This window comes from Anomaloglossus baeobatrachus, chromosome 9, assembly GCF_048569485.1.
Source record: "Anomaloglossus baeobatrachus isolate aAnoBae1 chromosome 9, aAnoBae1.hap1, whole genome shotgun sequence".
Lineage (NCBI taxonomy): Eukaryota > Metazoa > Chordata > Amphibia > Anura > Aromobatidae > Anomaloglossus > Anomaloglossus baeobatrachus.
Genome location: NC_134361.1, coordinates 99,714,872 through 99,735,977, shown reverse-complemented (window position 1 = coordinate 99,735,977; position 21,106 = coordinate 99,714,872). Strand labels below are relative to the sequence as shown.

The 21,106-nt window shown below is 48.9% G+C and overlaps 1 protein-coding gene across 1 annotated transcript in view; it reads right to left on the bottom strand.

Moving 5' to 3' along the window:
- Window positions 1–20,422, bottom strand: part of STAG2 (STAG2 cohesin complex component) — a 283,462-nt gene extending 263,040 nt beyond the window's left edge. The window contains exon 1 of the mRNA XM_075323911.1: window positions 20,197–20,422. The gene's annotated coding sequence lies outside the window, so the exon portion shown is untranslated. The remainder of the gene's footprint in view (window positions 1–20,196) is intronic.
- Window positions 20,423–21,106: the final 684 nt, after the last annotated feature.

The window sequence follows — 21,106 nt, the reverse complement described above, 5'->3', positions numbered from 1 at the left end:
GGTGCTGGGTCTCCCAATAGGAGCTAGAAGAAAAGGAATTTACGGTAAGTAAACAAAATTCCCTTCTTTGTCGCTCCATTGGGAGACCCAGACAATTGGGACGTCCAAAAGCAGTCCCTGGGTGGGTAAAAGAATACCTCGATAAAAAGAGCCGAAAAACGGCCCCCTCTTACAGGTGGGCAACCGCCGCCTGAAGGACTCGCCTACCTAGGCTGGCATGTGCCGAAGCATAGGCATGCACCTGATAGTGTTTCGTGAAAGTGTGCAGACTCGACCAGGTAGCCGCCTGACACACCTGCTGAGCCGTAGCCTGGTGCCGCAATGCCCAGGACGCACCTACGGCTCTGGTAGAATGGGCTTTCAGCCCTGAAGGAATCGGAAGCCCAGACGAACAGTAGGCTTCAAGAATCGGTTCCTTGATCCACCGAGCCAAGGTTGACTTGGAAGCCTGCAACCCCTTACGCTGGCCAGCGACAAGGACAAAGAGCGCATCAGAACGGCGCAGGGGCGCCGTGCGAGAAATGTAGAGCCTGAGTGCTCTCACGAGATCTAACAAGTGCAAATCCTTTTCACATTGGTGAACTGGATGAGGGCAAAAAGAAGGTAAGGAGATATCCTGATTGAGATGAAAAGGGGATACCACCTTAGGGAGAAATTCCGGGACCGGACGCAGAACCACCTTATCCTGGTGAAACACCAGGAAGGGGGCTTTGCATGACAGCGCTGCTAGCTCAGACACTCTCCGAAGTGATGTGACTGCCACTAGGAAGGCCACCTTCTGCGAAAGGCGTGATAGAGAGACATCCCGCATCGGCTCGAAAGGTGGTTTCTGAAGAGCCGCTAGCACCCTGTTAAGATCCCAGGGTTCTAGCGGACGCTTGTAAGGTGGGACTATGTGGCAAACCCCCTGCAGGAACGTGCGGACCTGCGGAAGCCTGGCTAGACGCTTTTGAAAAAACACGGAAAGCGCAGATACTTGTCCCTTGAGAGAGCCGAGAGACAAACCCTTGTCCATTCCGGATTGAAGGAAAGAAAGAAAAGTGGGCAAGGCAAACGGCCAGGGAGTAAAACCCTGATCAGAGCACCAGGATAAGAAGATCCTCCAAGTCCTGTGATAGATCTTGGCGGACGTTGGTTTCCTGGCCTGTCTCATAGTGGCAATGACATCTTGAGATAACCCTGAGGACGCTAGGAGCCAGGACTCAATGGCCACACAGTCAGGTTGAGCTTGCGTGAATGTGTGCCTCCTTCAACACAAAGCATAAAACTGAGGAGCCCGTGATGCACGGGGGGGTGTATAGGCAGAGGGGAGGGGGTCACACTTTTTAAAGTGTAATACTTTGTGTGGCGTCCGGAGGCAGAAGCTATACACCCAATTGTCTGGGTCTCCCAATGGAGCGACAAAGAAAAAAAAAATACTCACTTATGTGCTGATTACCAGCAGCTCCTGGAGCGGAGTCTGATCCCGTCCGATCGCTGCAGGAGCTGCCGGTAATCAGTGATGAAGTCTCCTGACGGCATTGGCTGATAGGTGAAGCCGGCCGGGCACCCGCGTCACCCCGAGACTTACGATCAGCTGATGCGTCAGGTGCCTGCATCAGGTGATCAGCGCCAGGTCCTGCAAGCTATTGGAGGTGTCCCGGCCGTCTGCACACAGCCGGAGTGGCGGTACCGGGAACAGGAAGAGGAGCTGGGAGCAGACATGGCACCGGGAGTCTGCAGACAGGTGAGTATGACTTTTCTTTTCTACTGTTCACTTTTGATTTCGCAGCTGCCTCCACCTCCCGCCCAGACATGGCGCCGCACGGCAGCAGACATGCACAGGACTGGAGGTGGAAGCGACGGTGACGGTACCGGGAGGATTCACGCTTCTTTATTTACTGACAGAAGGAATCCTCTTCCTGTACATGTCACATTACTACCCACCTCCTGCGTTTATAGCTGCGTTTGTGGTCTTAGAAACGCACCAAAACGCAGCTATAACAACAATTTTAGTTTCTCATTGTGTCTTTCAACATCCCATTGCACTCAATGGATGAAAAATGCGGTGAAAAACGAGGGAATAATTGACATGCTGCGTTTTTGTGGTCACCACAAAAACGCAGCTGAAAAAAACCGCTGTGTGCAGACAGCAAAAATGAAAACTCAGACTTTGCAGGGGGAAGCAAAGTCATGCAGTTTTCTGGGCAAAAAGGCACCTGAAAAACGCGCAAAAACGCCGTGAAAAACGCACTGTGAACTTACCCTTAGGAGCATTTTGCCATAGTTTCTTCTTTTTCTAAAGCAAAACGTAACTAGCGGTATCTTCATTATGGTATGGAGTGAAAAACATTGCTAGATAGTGAAAAAGTAGAAACAAAAAAAGTCCGGATGCGCGCAGTTTCACAGTTGCCCGGGTGCTGAACCCAGGCCCGGGATTCCGGCTGTTTGATCCGATCTCAAAAAATTAAAATGGAAAAATAAAAGAAAATAAGAATGAAGCGAGAGCTTTGTACTTATTGAGGCTCCGGCTGGCTGTATGCTGCTCCTTCACTGCTGTATGCTGCTCCTGCTGCCTTCCCTGTGACACTCATTTGATATGCAGGTCTTTCCCCGCCCACAGGATGGCCTGGTGTTTGAGAGTGGTTGCAGTCAGACACGCCCCCAGCCTGTATGACACATCTCCCTGCATCCAGTCATCGCGGTTCATTCATTCTCTGGAGCGCACAGCAAGCGGTCATGCTCTCTATGGCCGCTCACTGAGATATTCAGATGTAGCAGAGCTGAATCGGCGTAGGATCTCGTGTGGATTACGTCGACCTGCAGGGTGTGTTGGGGTTAATAAAGTGGTGAAAGAGTGGGGTTTTTGTCTTGTATTGCAAATAAAGGATTTTTTCTGTGTGTTTATTTACTGTCACTTACAGATTATCATGCGGGTGTCTCAGACGCCTGTGCCATCACTAACCTAGGGTTAAGTAGCGCTGTTATTAACCCCTCATTACCTTGATTGCCACCGCACCAGGGCATTCGGGAAGAACGGGTAACGCTCCGGGCTTGTCGCATCTAATGGATGTGGCAATTCCAGGTGGCTGGATGCTAATATTCTCCCCAGCCTGAGAATACCAGCCCCCAGCTGGCTTTATCTGGACTGGGTATCAAAATTGGGGGGGGGGGGGGGGGTTGGAGGGGAAAAAAAAAAAAAAAAGGACCCTTCTCCACATGATAGGGGCGTATTCAAAATGCCTTCTGATGTTTCTAACTAGTATAAACTTTATCGTTCCAAGTCCACGTGGGCATGGAGGTGGTTATAAAAGAAGCGGTGGTCTGGGGATGAGACCCCTATATAGGGGGAGTGAAGCCTCCCTTACATGGTTATGGTGGAAGAGTGGAATCATCACCACGCCCACCAACCAAGCCAGTCACGCCCACTAACCTGGAACGAGCCCATACATTCTAAGCTCACAGTAGATGCTAGAGTGTATGTGCTCCTTTAGTTACACTGCTTTCCCCGGCCACTGACCATCCTGGCGCCTGTGACAGTCTGCTGACACTCAGGGTGGGGACGTGTCTGACTGTGATTAGCGGCCCAGAAGTGAATACGAGGCTCAGGAGCAGCCATGCTGGAGCCTTGGCAAGTCCATTGCACGTGCTCCCATATTGCCATCCTTTCTACCCCCAGTGGATCCGGGTTTGTCTCTTTTTTTTCATTTTTTTTTTTTGTTTTTTTTTTTTTTTAAAAGTGAGCAGGGACCCGCTGGTCCTGTTTTTTTTTTTAATGCGCCCACCTCTATTAAAGACCCTTCAGGAGAAAAAAAACAAAAACAGATTTTTAAAAGCACCTTCTGAAGAAATACTTGCTGTTGTCACCTACATTTAAATAACGCGTGCACATAGCCTATGCCCAAAAGGCATTTAAATAGGAGACACTTTTTTGCTAGAAAAACTTTTTAAAAAAGTGATTGCATTTTGTAGTCCAGACCTCTCTGATGGCTACCCTAATAATTAAGCGCTTATAAATGCCTCTGGCAATGTCTGGCTTTTAATCCTGTGACAATATTGTAGTCAACGACATTACAATTTACAGAAGCTAGAAATACTTTTCACTTTTGCTGCCATTTTCACTAAACTCAGAAAAAGTAGACCGGGGCTGGAGCAGAACAGGGGCGTGGTGACCGACATTCATCAAATTCATGACGAGCGGCGGCGCTCACTACACCACACATCTTCCCACAGCAATGACTGGAATAGGATTTAAGGCGAGGTGCACGCCACTCATCCGACCGTCCCAATTCATGGAGAGGCATACGTCGCTTCAAGAATCAGGAGATCTGACTACAGCTCATCTCATCAAAACTGGCATGAACACAGGCCTTTACAATTTGTCAGAGAGTCTGTATGAATTCCATTTTTTGGTGATTAGTTTTTCACTAGAGGATAGGTCACCAACACGTAAATTAGGCCTGACCAAAAGATCGCATACAACTATTCACAGATCTCCTGAAGCTCCAGGCCAGGCTCTTTTGAATGACCCTCAGCCTTTCTCAAAGAATAATTCACTTTTTGTTTTTTTGGTTTGCAGGCAATAACCAAGTCCTGCTTCCTGTGGAGAGTCGAGCATTTGGGCTTTCTTTGATTTCACATCTTCCTTTTACTACCTTATCAGTACTTTTCAAAGGGGTTTTCCACATTTAGAAATGTGGAGACGTACGATATAGTAAGAAAATAAAGGAGCGGGCAGCACTCCGCAGGTAGCTTCAGACAGCTTTATTTTTCGATGCTGACAGGTGTAACAGACATGAGGGAGTGGAGGGAGGGGAGCACGAGGACGACGGTACCGTTTCGCACCTCTAGGGGCGCTTTCACGGGTCCATACACTATGTATGGACCCGTGAAAGCGCCCCGAGAGGTGCGAAACGGTACCCTCCCTCCACTCCCTCATGTCTGTTACACCTGTCAGCATCGAAAAATAAAGCTGTCTGAAGCTACCTGCAGAGTGCTGCCCGCTCCTATATTTTCTTTGAATTGATTGCTTCGTCTGGGCAATAGCACCACGGTTAAGACAGCAGCTTCCATCATACCAGGAATTTTTTCAGGATTGTGCCCGATGTCACAAAGCAACAACCACACTGCTTAGTGGTGAAACGAGATCATCTCACTACCTCTTGAAAGGGTAAGCAGCGCTGTGCACTTTTCCTTGTACGATATAGTAAGGCTGCTTTCACACATCCGGTTTTTGCTCAACGGCACAATACGGCACTTTGCAGAAAAAAAACGCAACTTTTTTTTGCCGCCAGTTGCGTTTTTTTCTGCATAGACTTGCATTAGTGCCGTATTGTGCCACAAAGCCTTGCATTGCGTCCATTTTTTGCCGGATGCGGCATATTTAGCCCATGCGGCGGCCGGATGGAACGTTGCCTGGCACGTTTTTTTTGTGCGGCGAAAAAACCGCATTGCGCCAGATCCGGTGCAATTTACAATGCAAGCCTATGGACGCCGGATGCAGCGTCCTGCGCCAAAAACCCGCATCCGGCCGCCAGATGCGTTTTTTTGTACTGCGCATGCTCCGTATCTGTCAAAAAGCGGACGGGCCGCATGGAAAAACTTATGCAACGGATCCGTTTTTTTAGCCGCATCCGTTGCATAGGTTTTTGAGCTGGATTGATCCGCACTGCAAAAAACGGATGTGTGAAAGCAGCCTTATATAGAAGAGTGCTCACTCTCACCAGCTGTGGTGCTGGCTCCATGCAGAAATTACGTTATGTCGACATTAAGAGGGGTTGTCCACTACTAGGACAACCTGTTATCAATCACAACACTTCTACTCGCCTCCAATGCAGCTCCAGCAGTGTTGACACTCACTCTCCCGGGGCTCACATGACATCACTACTAGTGATGAAAGAACGTGCTCTCCTCCTTAGGACACATCAAACACCGAGAATGAGTGGCAGCCACGCCTCTGACTTCCACTTGATGCTCGCTTTGTCCGAAGGCAGAGTGAAGTCAGCGCTGAGAGGGCGCAGGATTCATGTAACGTAATAACTAGTGATGCATGAGCACTAAAATGCTCAAATGCTGGTTACTGGATTCAAGCTGGTTTAGAAACTCAGATGAGCCCGATGTGAGTAACGAGCATTATGGAAAGTGAAGGATTGGTCTGTGAATCGCCACCCACAAAGCCAGCCATAAACAGACTGTTTCCATTTTTTATTTGTGACGCTATGTCAGAGAACCTTGTTTTATTTCCCCGGGAAAACCATTCATAGACTGCAAATGGCTCTCCATGGGGTGCCTACACACAAAGTGAAGCAACTGTGCTTTGTGGTCCTTGTTTCATGGACGGTATATCCGAGCACCCATGATACTCGGTCGATCTCCATCAGTACCTGAGCACTCCTGTGCTCGATCGAGTAACGAGCAGCGCAGAGCACGTTTATTATCACCATGGATAACCCTTTAAAAAAAATAAATAAATAGTGCTACAACAGTATTCACAAGAAAGAGAAAAGTGGAGCACATCCCAAGTCATCACTAACAAAAAGTTGCAGTGAAAAAATAAAAAGATGAGTTTTCAATTTTGCTGTTCGCACACAACTTTTTTAAGCTGCGTTTTTGAGCTTAAAAAAAAAAAAAAAAAAAAAAAAAAAAATGGACATGTCAATTCTTTCCTGCGTTTTTCTGCATTTTCCCCCCATGCAATGCATTGGAAAACCGCAGAGATCAAAAACGCAGCAAACCTCAGCCAAAAACGCACCAAATTGCGGTAAACGCATGCGTTTTTACCGCGTTTTTAGCGGCCAAAAACGCACAAAAACGCAGCGTCAAAAAAACGCAGTGTGTGAACTTCGCCTTACCAGTGTTTTGGAGGCAGTGTGTATTCCCCAGTCTAAAACCCTGCATCGTACAGTGGATGGCTTTATAAAATCCCATCACCACTGTGATCCTTTTCTACACAGCGTAACCTGACATGCGGCGCGGCTTCCCAAGCCACAGTATGTCAATTTATGCTTGCGGAGACGCGAGTGTTCTCAGGGGGAGAACACAAATAATCCTGATCATGGGTAGGTACCCTAATAAATGAAAAAATAAAAATTGTGCCCATTTCAAGACCAGTGTTGTTCATGGAGGTGTAGATGTGTTGGAGCACCACCATGCTGACCGTTATAACTAATATTGTGATCATATAATCCATATCCTAAGGAGACTTCTGGCTGACATGGTACAGACTATAAACTATTGTATAATCCTGCAGTTACACTTTACTGTTCTGTCCCCAACGTCATAGTATCCTACAATAGAAGAGGGGATAGAAGTGTAGGAAACGTGACCAGACATTACTTCACAGAGACTGTACCTGATCTATAGGACTTGAGAAGATGGATTTGAAGTGATGACCTGAGCAATCAGATAGCAAGTTTTAAAGTCCCTGAGAGTATGTAATACGCCATTACTTTCTAACTGGGCACCACAAAATTATTGGTGGTTGTGTCAGCTGAGTGGCTAGTATACAGACCAAGCTCAAAACTTAGAGGAATTAGGCTGGTTTCACACTACGTTTTTTTAACATCCGTTGAAAACGTTATTTTAGCGGAAATACGGATCCTGCTTTTACAGCAAATAACGTATGCAAACGCATCTGTTATTTTGCAGGATCCTGCACTGGATGTTTAGGGGCGGGCATTGGAGTCATGTGATCGGGAGTGAGGGGAACTAGACTGGGAGCCGGCTTCTGACAGCTGCAGACGCTGGTAACCAAGGTAAACATCGGCCTTGGATACCCGATATTTATCTTGGTTACGAGTGTCTGCAGCTGCTAGGAGCAGGGCTGTCTGCACACGTAACCAACGTAAACATCGGGTAACTAAGAGAAGTGGTTACGCGATATTTACCTTGGTTACGAGTGTCCGCAGCTCTCAGGTGGGAGAGAGAGGAAGGGGGAGGAAGGGGGAAAGAGAGAGATAGAGAGAGAGGGTGAGGGAGGGAGGAGGAGAGAGAGACAGATCACGCGAGACTGGTTCTGGGCATGCTCAGTACTTTCTGGGCATGCTCAGTACAAAAGCAGGATCCTGTCTATCAGCATGCCAGCGTTCACCTGCGTTTGCGTGCTGTTTAGTCAGGATCCAGCAATTTGCAGTATTTGGACGCAGCTCAAAAACGCTACAAGTAGCGTTTTTGAAACATGTTAAAAAACTGCAAGTCACTGGATCCTCACTATAACGCACGCAAACGCAGGTGAACGGATGTTAACGCGAGTCCATTGCAAATGCATTGAAATGAAAACGCATTTGCACTGGATCCGTACTTCCGCTAAAATAACGTTTTCAACGGATGTTAAAAAGACGTAGTGTGAAACCAGCCTTAGGCTAGTTTCACACTACGTCTTTTTAACATCCGCTGAAAACGTTTTTTTAGCGGAAGTACGGATCCTGCTTTTACAGCAAATAACGTATGCAAACGCATATGTTATTTTGCAGGATCCTGCACTGGATATTTAGGGGCGGGCATTGGAGTCATGTGATCGGGAGTGAGGGGAGCTAGACTGGGAGGAGGCTTCTGACAGCTGCAGACGCTGGTAACCAAGGTAAACATCGGCCTTGGATACCCGATATTTATGTTGGTTACGAGTGTCTGCAGCTGCTAGGAGCTGGGCTGCCTGCACACGTAACCAACGTAAACATCGGGTAACTAAGAGAAGTGGTTACGCGATATTTACCTTGGTTATGAGTGTCCGCAGCTTTCAGGCAGGGGAGAGAGAGACAGGAGAGGAAGGGGGAAAGACATAGATAGAGAGAGAGGGGGTGAGGGAGGGAGTAGAGAGATAGACAGATCACTGGAGACTGGTTCTGGGCATGCTCAGTACTTTCTGGGCATGCTCAGTACAAAAGCAGGATCCTGTTACAACGCAACTGAACGCATTCTGCTAGGCAGGATCCAGCACTCATTGAAATGCATTGCAGCTCGCGGCGCAATGTGAAGGATCCTGTGAGATGCGTTATTTTGACAAAGCAAAAAAACGCTAGATGTTGCGTTTTTGAAACATGTCAAAATAACGCAAAAGGACGGATCCTGCGTCTAACGGACGCAAACGCATGCAAACGCAGGTGGACGCGAGTCCATTGAAAATGCATTGCAGTGAAAACGGATTTGCACAGGATCCGTACTTCCGTTAAAAAAACGTTTTTAACGGATGTTAAAAAGACGTAGTGTGAAACCAGCCTTACTGGATTTGCTGCCATGTGGAGCCTTCCTGGATCAGACTTGTTCATCCAGCACAGACCATTGAGATGAAGGAAATGTGAAGTTACCTGAATATTGCAGGAGATCACTGACCTCAGCAACTAAAGGGCACGTTACACGCAGCGATATCGCTAGCGAGCGTACCTGCCCCCGTCGGTTGTGCGTCCCAGGCAAATCGCTGCCCATGGCGCACAACATCGCTTACACCCGTCACATGGACTTATCTGCCTAGCGACGTCGCTGTGGCTGGCGAACCACCTCCTTTCTAAGGGGGCGGTTCGTGCGGCGTCACTAAGCGGCCGCCCAATAGAAGCAGAGGGGTGGAGATGAGTGGGACGAACATCCCGCCCACCTCCTTCCTTGCGGGCGGCCGCAGGTACAGCGTTCCTCGTTCCTGCGGTGTCACACGTAGCGATGTGTGCTGTGCAGGAACGACGAACAACCTGCATCCTACAACAGCAACGATAATCAAGAAAGGAACGACTGGACAACAATCAAGTAATTTTGATAGTTAACGGACGTTCATGCGTTTCACACACAACGACGTCGGTAATGAGGCAGGATGTGCGTCACGAATTCCGTGACCCTAACGACATCTCGTTAGCGATGTTGTTGCGTGTAAAGCGGCCTTAAGAGTGGTACATGCAAATATGCCTGCAGTGGTCGGGTGACTAATAGACAAGACATTAATACTGCAAGACAGGCTGGGACTATAGAGGGTCTGAAGGGACCAGCAAATTCAAAGGGTAAATTATTTTATTACATACACTTACTAAACAAAAAGTTAGGAATATTTGGCTTTCGAGTTAAATTTATGTAAAACTTAAATTCACACTATAGTGATATTTTATCATGAAAGTAGGGCATTTAAGTATGCAATGGTGATTTCCTCATCTCCAACAATTTATTGAAACAATAGCCAACAACAGTGGTGGGAATACCCCCAAAACACTGTCAATGTTAATAACTTTTCATGTAGCCTTGACGTCAATTACTGCTTGATAACTTCTCATGCTGTTAAGGCGAGTTATGCTGAGGCATGGCATCCCACTCTTCTTGAAGGGAAGCCCTCAGGTGATTGAGGTTCTGGGGTACAGTTACGAGCCTCTACCCTGTGATTCAGCTGATCCCATAGGTTTTCTATGGGATTCAGGTCTGGAGAAAGTGCAGGCCGCTCCATTTGAAGTGGCCAAGTCTCCAGCAGCTGTTACCTGTGTGTGTGTGTGACCTTGATGAGCTGGAGCACTGTCGCCCATGAAGATGACATTAGGCCTGTGTTATTCATGCAGAGGCACCATGACTGCATTAATTATGTTATTCAAGTAGTAGGGGCTGTCACTGCACCATTCACAAAGTATGGAAAGGAGAACAAGAGTTTTTAAAGTGCAAAAGTACAATTTTTTATAAGACAAAGTAGGGGTGAACATCCAATATATCATTAAAAACACATTAAAATATTAATGACAGGTTAATCTCATACATGATAATCACATAAGCAGTGGTGTACAAATAGAAAACATCAATATAGCACTGTCAGTTTTACAGGGAGAACACGTGGGCATTGTGTATCAATAAGCTGTCTCTCCAAACACCAAACAGCCCATAAGCATTATAGCATAGTATTAAACATAGCCCATATTAAGCTAATGGCCCCGCTGAGACCCCTGCACAGGCAGGCATAAACAGTACCTATGATGGAAGTGGACACCAGTTATCAGCCAAAGAGGGTAGAAATGAGGGGAACACCATCAGGGAAGAGCCTCAAAATAACCTACGTACGTTTCGATTTTTGTTAGTGGTAATCTTCATCAGGGAGGAGGCGTCTTTTAATGTGTTTTTAAGGATATATTGGATGCTCACCCCTACTTTGTCTAATAAAAATGTGTACTTTTGCACTTTAAAAACTCTTGTTCTCCTTTCCATGCTATGCTATTGAGTTTGTGCTAATGGTGTGGGGTTCCAGCAATATCTGGACCCACCCTCTACCTTCTACGGTACTTTGGAGTACCTTTCCCTTACCATTCACAAAGTGTAGGCCAGTTCTGTATGGACCAGACACCTACCCACACAGTAACACCACCACTAAAGGCTCGTCTGGTGACAATAGTGGCTGATGCATAGCTCTATGACGTTTCCAACATCGTTGGCGGCCATCATTCAGCGTAAATTGACCATCAGTGGACAACACTGAGGCCCACTGTTCCCTTGTCACGCAAGATGGTGACGCCTGTGCCTAGTGGTGTAGTCAGGTACCCCCCTGCAGGTCGTCTAACACGTAGATCACGCTGATGGAAACTGTTTAGAATGGAGAATGGTCTGACGTGACACTTGGGTGCCTTTCACCTTCCTTAAATATGCCTGGAGTTGAGTGCCATTCATCATCCGGTTCCGAAAGCTGTCAGAATGGGATGTGGCCAAAGGATGCCCACTTCTCTGCATTTCTGTGTCTCTTCCAGTCTCGCTATATCTTTTGCAACCTGCTAGTGACACTAAGCTCAGTGGTCACTTCCATCTGAGAATATCCTGCTTGAAGCATTGCAATGGCGTGTTACTATTGATCAATTGTTAGGTACCGTCTTGGTTTCATGAGGTCAAAATGTGAGCAGCATGAGGAGGAGGACTGTTTAAATACCAATTCTAATTGAACCTTGACATTCATTGGGCAATTCATGGATCAACACCTGTTGTGAATTTTGCCATTAAGTTCCTGGTTAGAGAACAGCAAGTTGTGCTAAAAGTACTGAAACATTGAACAGTTGGACACTTGCATCCAAAAGTTGAGAAGGTCACATTAAAGGTCACCTGAAAAGGTTAGAGGGCATTTTAGGATCATCCGGAAATGTAACTTGAAAGCCAAATATCCCTAACTTAAGTGAGCAAGTGTAATTTTGTTAGGGCACACTTTGTAAAATGCTTCAAGGCCTCTGCTTAAGGAATTGATAGTACAAGCAAGTCGTCTGAAGAATCAGAATAGATGGGATACCTTTAATTCCTCAAAGCAGAGGTTCACTACACTGCAATAGTGACCACAATCCTGTAAAACTGATATGGAAAGCTTTTTCTAAATACCTTGTTCAGCCACTTCTGCCTTTGAGCGGTGGTATTGCTGTCCGCTCATCTCCATGAAGTGAGTGACCCTCTGACACCGTGAATTCGGAGATCCGGTCATGTCGACATCACCAAGCCCGGCCCCAGTCTTTCTGAGTAACTAGAATGTGGACGGCGTTTCACTGCTCATCACAGCCCAACATGTCACACTCTCTCTTTCACTTCAGAGCGCCGCAAGCAGCAGCGATGCTGGGCTGTGACAAGCAGCAAAACACCACCCACAGCCCTATCACTCAGGAAGACTGGGGCCGGGCTCGGTGATGTCGGGTCAACTGGAAGATCCTATCCCAAATATGTAGTAGGAATAATAATAATAATAATAATAATAATAATAATAATAATAATAATAATAATAATAATAATAATAATAATAGATATTCGCAAATACCTCCAATTAGAAGTGATGTATAGTTCTCCTGATATAGCCATGTCTCTTACTTCATGTGCAGGGCATTGCAGCTTGGGTCTCCATGGTTACGACCACTCAATTAGTTTCAGTTAGTTGCTAGTGGTCGTAACATGGATACTTAAGCTGCTGTAATGCCCTGCACATTAGGTAAGCAACATAACTAATCAGGAGAACTATACTTTATTTTTAATTTGAGGTATTTGCTAATATTATTACATCTACTGCATACTGTGAAAGGATCTTGGAGATGGGAATATCCCTTTAAGCCATTTAACTTACAATACAATGCATAGAGGCTACCAATGCACAGCAAGAACAATGAAAGTGACACGGGGGCTCACTGGAGTACAATGACACCTCCAAAATTGAGTTCAAACACTAATCTAATACTGACAGCCAAGGAGAGGCAAACAATTTTTATATAATTAGGAACTCATTAGGGCTCATGCGCACACTGCGTCCTGACTAGTTTTGACAAAAAGAATGCATCCAAAACGCATGTATTTTGGATGCATTTTGCATGCATTTTAAATGCGTTTTGGATACATTTTTCTCGGTGCGGTCCCCCGACAATTCAGCTCTGCTACATGCCCGCTGACAGCACACACAGACAGAGCCGGGCAATGAGAACGAACTCTGATAAACTTCATTCGACTTCATTGTCATCCCGCGGCTCTGTCTCTGTGTGCTGTCATGAACTCAGATGAACCTCAGAGGTCAGTGCCAGGACACAGGAATCCGCAGCAGTGACGTCAGAGCTTCCCTCGAGTTCACTGACATCGTGCGGCTCTGTGTCGCAGCCCGATTTGCGGTCACATGTGAAGGACTCACCAGTGACCGCAAATCCCCTGAGTGACTGAAGTAAGCAGCGTGATCAGCTGTGCCGTCACTCAGGTGACTGGCGGCCACAGCTGGAGTCCTCCACATGAGAGCAGTGGCCGCAAGTGACGTCATCGCTGATCGCGCGGATCGCTTCAGTTGCCGCATCGAGCTGAGAGACCGGTCGTGGTCTGTGGCCGCTCGCTGTCAGCTTCATGTAGCAGAGCTGAAAGCGTTGTGGGACCTCATGTGGATTACATCGGACCTAGAGGGGTATTTGGGGATTACTAAAGTGGTGAAAGAGGGTGTTTTTTTTGTCTTTCATTCCAAATAAAGGACTTTTTGGATGTGTGTGTTTATTTTCTTTAACTTACAGGTTAAATCATGGAAGGTATCTCAGGGAGACGCCTGCCATGATTAACCGAGGACTTAGTGGCAGCTATGGTCTGCCATTAACTCCTTATTACCCCGATTGCCACCACACCAGGGCAATTCGGGATGAGCTGGGTAGAGTCCCGGGACTGTCACATCTAATGGATGCAGCAATGCCGGGCGGCTGCTGGCTGATATTGTTATGCTGGGGGGCTCCCCATAACGTGGATGCTCCCCATCCTGAGAATACCAGCCTTCAGCCGTGTGGCTTTACCTTGACTGGTATCAAAATTGAGGGGGACCGCACGGTTTTTTTTTTCTGCACGATATAGACACGCCCACCGGCGGCTGTGATTGGTTGCATTGAGACAGCTGTCACTCAGCGTGGGGGCGTGTCTGACTGCAACCAATCATAGATGCCAGTGGGCGGAAGAAGCGGGGAATACGAGATGGAATAATGAGCAGCCGGAATTTTCAAAAGAGGAGAAGCCGCCACAGTGTGGTGTGAACGCCGTAAAGCGCCGCACCGGTGATTGTGGATCGGTGAGTGAGAGACCGAAAGACCTGCGTTTGTTATGTAAAAAAAAAAAAAAAAAAAAAAAAAAAACACATGCGGATTGCAACAAAAATGCAGTGCAAATGCACTGATTAGCATTTTGGTAGCGTTTTTCTATAACTCATTGATTTCAGTGGGTGTAGAACGCTGCCAAAACGGACAAAAGAATTGACATGCTGCTTTTTTAAACGCAGAGAATTTGTCAAATTTATGACAATCAAAACGCTGCATTTAAAAAAAAGCATTGTGCGCACGGATTTTGCATGATTCTTATAGACTTTTCTGGGGAAGCAGAATTCAGTAAATATTTTGACAATGTGACGCTGCAGCTTAAAACGCTGCAGAAACGCAAAAAAACCCGCAATGTGCGCATGAGTCGTAAAACGGACAAAAAAATTTGAAAGCATTATCTGAGTTTTCACAGATACTGTAGAACATGTATTCAGTCTAAGGGTCCCGTTACACGTAGCGACGCACCAGCAATCCGACCTGGCAGGGATCGCTGGAATGTCACTACATGGTCGCTGGTGAGCTGTCAATCAGGCAGATCTCCACAGCGATCAGGAGACCAGCCACCTGTGTAACGACGGCTCCCTGCTGGCTACCAGAGGAATCTCCAGTAATACCAGGCCTGCATTCAGTTACCTGCTTTGCACTCCGGAGCTCTCACCTGCAGCCTGGTCTGATCTCAGAGTTTGCAGGACTGCACCGCGAGCGCCGAGTGATTGATTCCCCAGCAATTGTGGTTCAGTTCATTACAGCTGCGGACTGGCCGGGCTGATCTCCGGAGTTCAGGTGAGAGCACCGAAGATCAGCCCGGCCTGTCTGCAGCTGTCATGAACTGAACCACAATCGCCGGGGAATCAATCACTCGGCGCTCATGGTTCAGTCTGGAGCTCAGGTGACAGCTCTGGAGTGCAATGCAGGTAACTGAATCCAGGCCTGGCATTACTGGAGATTTTTCCAGTAGCCCGTCAGACGCTGGGCGTTCGTTGGTCACCCGCCGTCAAACACACCGATGCGTGCTGCACAGCAGATCAAAGAGGAAAAAAGTGGTCCTGATAGTTTTGTCACGATCAGCAACCTCGCAGTAGGGGCCTGCTCGCTGCTGCTTTTCACACAGCGATATCGCTAGCAAGGTCACTGATACGTCACAAAACCTGTGACGTTTCAGCGATCTCACTGTGTGTGACAGGGGCTTAAGGGCAAGTGCTCACAATCCGGACATGTTGCGTCCTTGATGCAGAATTTCCACTCCTGTGGGGCCGCGAGTGCTCTCCGCAGGAGACTACAGGTGCCTGTGCCTACGATCAGGTATCCGGGAGCTGGAGACTTTCTCTCTGTTCTCCCTGCTTAATTGGCACGCTTCGGCTTGAGAAGCCACACCACAGGTCAGTTTACGCTGCGGAAAAAACAAGCATAGTGGGCATGGGATTTCTAGAAATCCCATCCACTGTGCTTGTAATGTACAACGCAGTGTTTTGAACGCAGCTAAAACACACTGTCCAAAACGCTGTGAACCCTGATCGTGGGCACGCAGTCTAAGGCTGTTCCTGCATCTCTTTGCAGAAATTTGCTAAGCAAAAAAAAAAAAAAGGAGACATGCCCCTTTTTTACCCCATTTGTGAATCAAACTCACTCATTCAAGTCTACAGGTCCATGAAAAACTCAGCACACTGGCGGTATTCTTTTTGCCATCCATTTTTCATGTTTGTTTTCAAGGAGAAGCTGAAGAAGCTTCCATTTCTTTTTCTTTTTTGCATGGGAGAAAAAAAAAAAAAATAAAGTGTGCCAAGAGCCAAAATCTGACCCATGATTAAAATTGGTCCAGTTTTTAAGGTACGTTAAAAAGTATGTAAATGAGGGCCAACGTCTTATGTATATCGGTAGACACTAGTGATTACAACACAACTTCCTACTATACTTCTGTGTAGGACTGTGATGGACATTGGTGACAAGTGCTCATATTCATTTTTAGCTCTGTGTGTTAAAACAATTTTCCTGGGAAACTGTACTGACTTCTAGAAACAAAAAAAAAAAAAAAAATGCTTGTTTGCTTATATAAAAAAAAATAGATGAAAAACAACTATGCAAGTTAACTATTTTGCTGCACGAATAGACATTGAGACAGAATTACAATCAGACTTGTATGTATTTCAAAAGGAAAAATGGCCGTAACCTTGGCAAATCTGGTGAATGAATCCATGTGATCCCCTCCCGATACTGTTCCTGGACGCCGCAAAGCTAATCATTATTAGACCAGTAACTGGATTGTGCATTGCCAACAGCAGCCATCACATGCTGAGATTGTGGATAACAATTCAGACAAGTGAAAAGCTCCGCGCTGTGACCAACAATTACATTTTCTGCCCTTTACACAATATGATTAGGCACGTTGTAACACACTTCTAGCCTATGTGATATACAAAGCTTCACTTTTCTCCATAGTCAAGGCTTATTCCACATATTCTCAGTCCACTATGCAGTATAAAATGTGTTGGGGGGGTTCATCTAAGCAAAGAAACAAGGAAAGCTTCACGAGACCTGACCAAGCCAGTAAGTGGAAGAGAGAAACTTGTAACCGCACCCACCCAATACAGCCAGCAAATAGCAAGCAACGCAGGAGGGCGGCAGCAAACAAGCAGGCCATCCCTGAAGGCCCTGGCGCTGGTGTGACGCAGTTAGGTTGCCCAAACTCCCCCTCCCTTTGACAACATCAGTCAGCTGCAAGTAATGCTAAGTGAATGGAAAAAACAATATTTCATTTCAGAAGCTCCATTCAGTCAGGGCCTTATGGCTGTACAAAAACAGCACCAAGGGTGACAAACCACGCAGCCGGCCTGTCCATACACAGAGCCAACCAGAAGCGAGTAGTGACAGCTCTCTATATGGGACAGGATTTACATCTAATAGGCTGCTGATTAATCCCATAACAAAAGGATGAGACAGGGAGGTGACCAGAACGATAGTAAACAGCAGGGTGTGGCCACGGAGCCTCCCCACAACAATTACAAGACACAGCAACCAGGTTCAGGGAGTTATTGGAGATGTTTGTCGTTTTGTTTTGTCGTTTTTAGCCAAAATCAAAATTAGATCCCCCCACAAATAAAAAAAACCAAACACCTTATGTTTTTACCACAAAACCTACAATGAACAACCGAATAAACAAGACCACAAACTTCTGTACACACAGAAAACTAATAGGAAACCCAACATGTGTGACACTGCTGCCTCTGACACACGGGCGATCCTCCTCACAATGCAGATTATACAGATCTGTGTCCTACAGTGTGACAGCCTGCGACTACAACTACCAGCATGCACAGCTGCACAACAGGTGCCGAGCCACAGGCCACCGCTGCAGACCCCCCTCCCCCCAGAGTACAGGCCACTGATGTAAATATATCCCCCCCCCCCCAAACCGGGTACAGGCCACTGCTGAAGATATCCCCTCCCCCAAACAGGGTACAGGCCACTGCTGAAGATATCCCCTCCCCCAAACAGGGTACAGGCCACCGCTGCAGATACCCCCCTCCCCCAAACAGGGTACAGGCCACTGCCGCAGATTCCCCCCCCCCAAACAAGGTACAAGCCACTGCTGCAGACACACACACACACACACACACACACACACACACACACACACGGTACAGACCTTTGAAGTAGTTCACCCCTGCCAAACACAGTACAATCCACTGCTGAAGATACCACTCCCCCCCCCAAAAAAGGGTACAGGCCCCTTCCACAGATATCACCCACCCCCCATACAGGACACAGACCTTCTAGGTAGATCACACCCCCAATCAATCAGGGTACATACCACTGCTGCTGTACATACCCTTCCACCCTCAAACAGGGTACAGGCCACTGCTGAAAATACCTCCCCAAACAGAGTACAGGCGTCTGAAGTATATTCCTCCCAAAACAGCTGCAGATACCACCTCCCAAAGAGGGTACAGCCACTGCGACAGATACCACCTCTGTAGGCCCACAGGAAGATGTCACAAGCCACTTCCTGAATTTTGGAAGAGAAGATCCGCTCATCAGATCAGTTACACATACACATGTAAAGACAGGCATGTCACCCAAATATAGTACTGTACAGAGTGCCCCCGACAACTCGATGGGAACAGCCACAGTGCGGAGTGCCCCCGACAACTCGATGGGAACAGCCACAGTGCGGAGTGCCCCCGACAACTCGATGGGAACAGCCACAGTGCGGAGTGCCCCCGACAACTCGATGGGAACAGCCACAGTGCGGAGTGCCCCCGACAACTCGATGGGAACAGCCACAGTGCGGAGTGCCCCCGACAACTCGATGGGAACAGCCACAGTGCGGAGTGTCCCCGACAACTCGATGGGAACAGCCACAGTGCGGAGTGCCCCCGACAACTCGATGGGAACAGCCACAGTGCGGAGTGCCCCTGACAACTCGATGGGAACAGCCACAGTGACTGCGGAGTGCCCCTGACAACTCGGGGGGGGGGGGGGGGTAACAGCCACAGTAAAGAGTGCCCCCGACAACTCGGGAGGGGGGGGAACAGCCAAAGTACGGAGTGCCCCCGACAACTCGGGGGGGGGGGGGTAACAGCCACAGCAAAGAGTGCCCCCGACAACTCGGTGGGAACAGCCACAGCAAAGAGTGCCCCCGACAACTCGGTGGGAACAGCCACAGTACGGAGTGCCCCCGACAACTCGGTGGGAACAGCCATAATACGGAGTGCCCCCGACAACTCAAGGGGAACGTCACAGTACGGAGAGCCCCCGACAACTCGGTGGGAACAGCCAAAGTACGGAGAGCCCCCGACAACTCGGTGGGAACAGCCAAAGTACGGAGAGCCCCCGACAACTCGGGTTGGGGGGGGGGGAGACAGCCACCGTACGGAGTGACCCCGACAACTCGGTGGGAACAGCCAAAGTATGGAGATACCCCGACAACTCAAGGGGAACGTCACAGTACGGAGTGCCCCCGACAACTCGGGGGACAGCCTACTATGCAACTCCAGAAATGGCCCAGCACACTGCACTGCGCCCCCTGACATCCCAGGCAATGGTCGCACAAGTTGTGAGAACTTCCATAGAGCCACGCACTGATCACGGCAGGGACGCAGCCCATATGCCACCACAACACAGGGCTCAGTCCAAAGGTCTCTGGCGACAATGATGTAGCCACTCAGGAGGCCGGGGACGGTGGAGGCTGCCGCTCGGGATGACCAGTGGGGGCCGCCGCTAGGAGTGACGGGCAGGGGGTGGGGGGGTGATCGGGGACGCGAGGCAGGCCGCTCCGCGGTGACCGGTCTGGGTCGCCTCTCAGGGGTGACCGGTGGGAGCTGCCGCCGCTCGGGGGTGACCGGTGGGGGCCGGCCGCTAGGGCTGCGGCTCCTCCACAATCCTGCACATCGCCCTCCGGTCCCCATGAGGCTCCCGCCGGGCGGAGCGGCTGCCCGGACCTCGCACAGCGCCGCAGGCCGCACAGTGTTTACGTCTCCGGACAGCGGGAAACCGGGCAGAGGCCAGGAGGGAAGGCCGCGTCCTCCACACTCCCCGCCTCCCCCACCCCCGGACACCGCCGCTTCTCTCCTCAGGCCCCAACACCATCTCCGAGCGCCTCCACCAATCCAGAAAGAAGCGGAGAGAAGCGCCGCGGCCACTCCGCTCCTCAACAACAAGGCCGCACCGACAAAACTTCCACACACGTATCCGCCATTTTACAACTTACCTCGTCTCCCACACAGCGCGCCTCCCGGGGGAGGGCCTCGTCCCACCGCCTCCTCTTAATCCCAACGAAAAGAGCGGTGCGCGTCTCCTACACGGAAGCCCACGGCAGAGGACGCCCCGGAGCCCGGTTCCGGGCCGGCAGGAGAAATAGGACGCGCTTTGGACGCGGCTCGCGCTCGGCTCGAGTTGTTCGCTCCTCGGCAGCTCGAAGTCGAATGAGGCGCGCAGGCGCCACCTGGTGGTCACAAGGGATCGGCCGGCTCTTGCTGGGGCGCAGCGCCACCTGCAGGGCAGATGACGGCGGGCAGTTTAACTCTAGAGGTGCCGGGAGGAAGAAAAGTTTTGTTTTCAAGGCGGAAATCAGGAGCTGTAGGAAAACCGCGTTTACAAGCGCCATGTGCTCCTGGAGAGTGGAGAATGCATGCCATCAGCGGCTACAGGACGGCAGTGAGGAGCCATGTACCGTCCATTACCGGTCCCATCACTGCACATTTCATACAGACACAATCACTGTGTAGTGTTATGGCTTCGTGGGTCAGCGCCACCCAAGATCCCCATATGGTACAGGGCAGAGGTCCTGTGTACATATAGCCGCCCATATACACTGGGCAGATCCTCTAGCCGGGCAGCCTCAATATCAGTGGGTTCCCCATATGTATACGGACAGACCGGCTGCACGATGTGACCACCAACCTGCAAACGTTTACCGATAGGCGGTGGTGTACGTAGCGAGCCATCCGCCATAGATCTACGGCAGATCCCCCGCTGCACCGGCCACCATGGCTCTCGGCAGTGCCAGGTCTGCACACGACGATGCATAGTGCCTTTTGTGTGGTGATAAAGATCATTTCAGGCAATGAATGAGTGTCTTGCTCATTCATCAGGTGGTCGGCGCCTGTTCACACAGGACA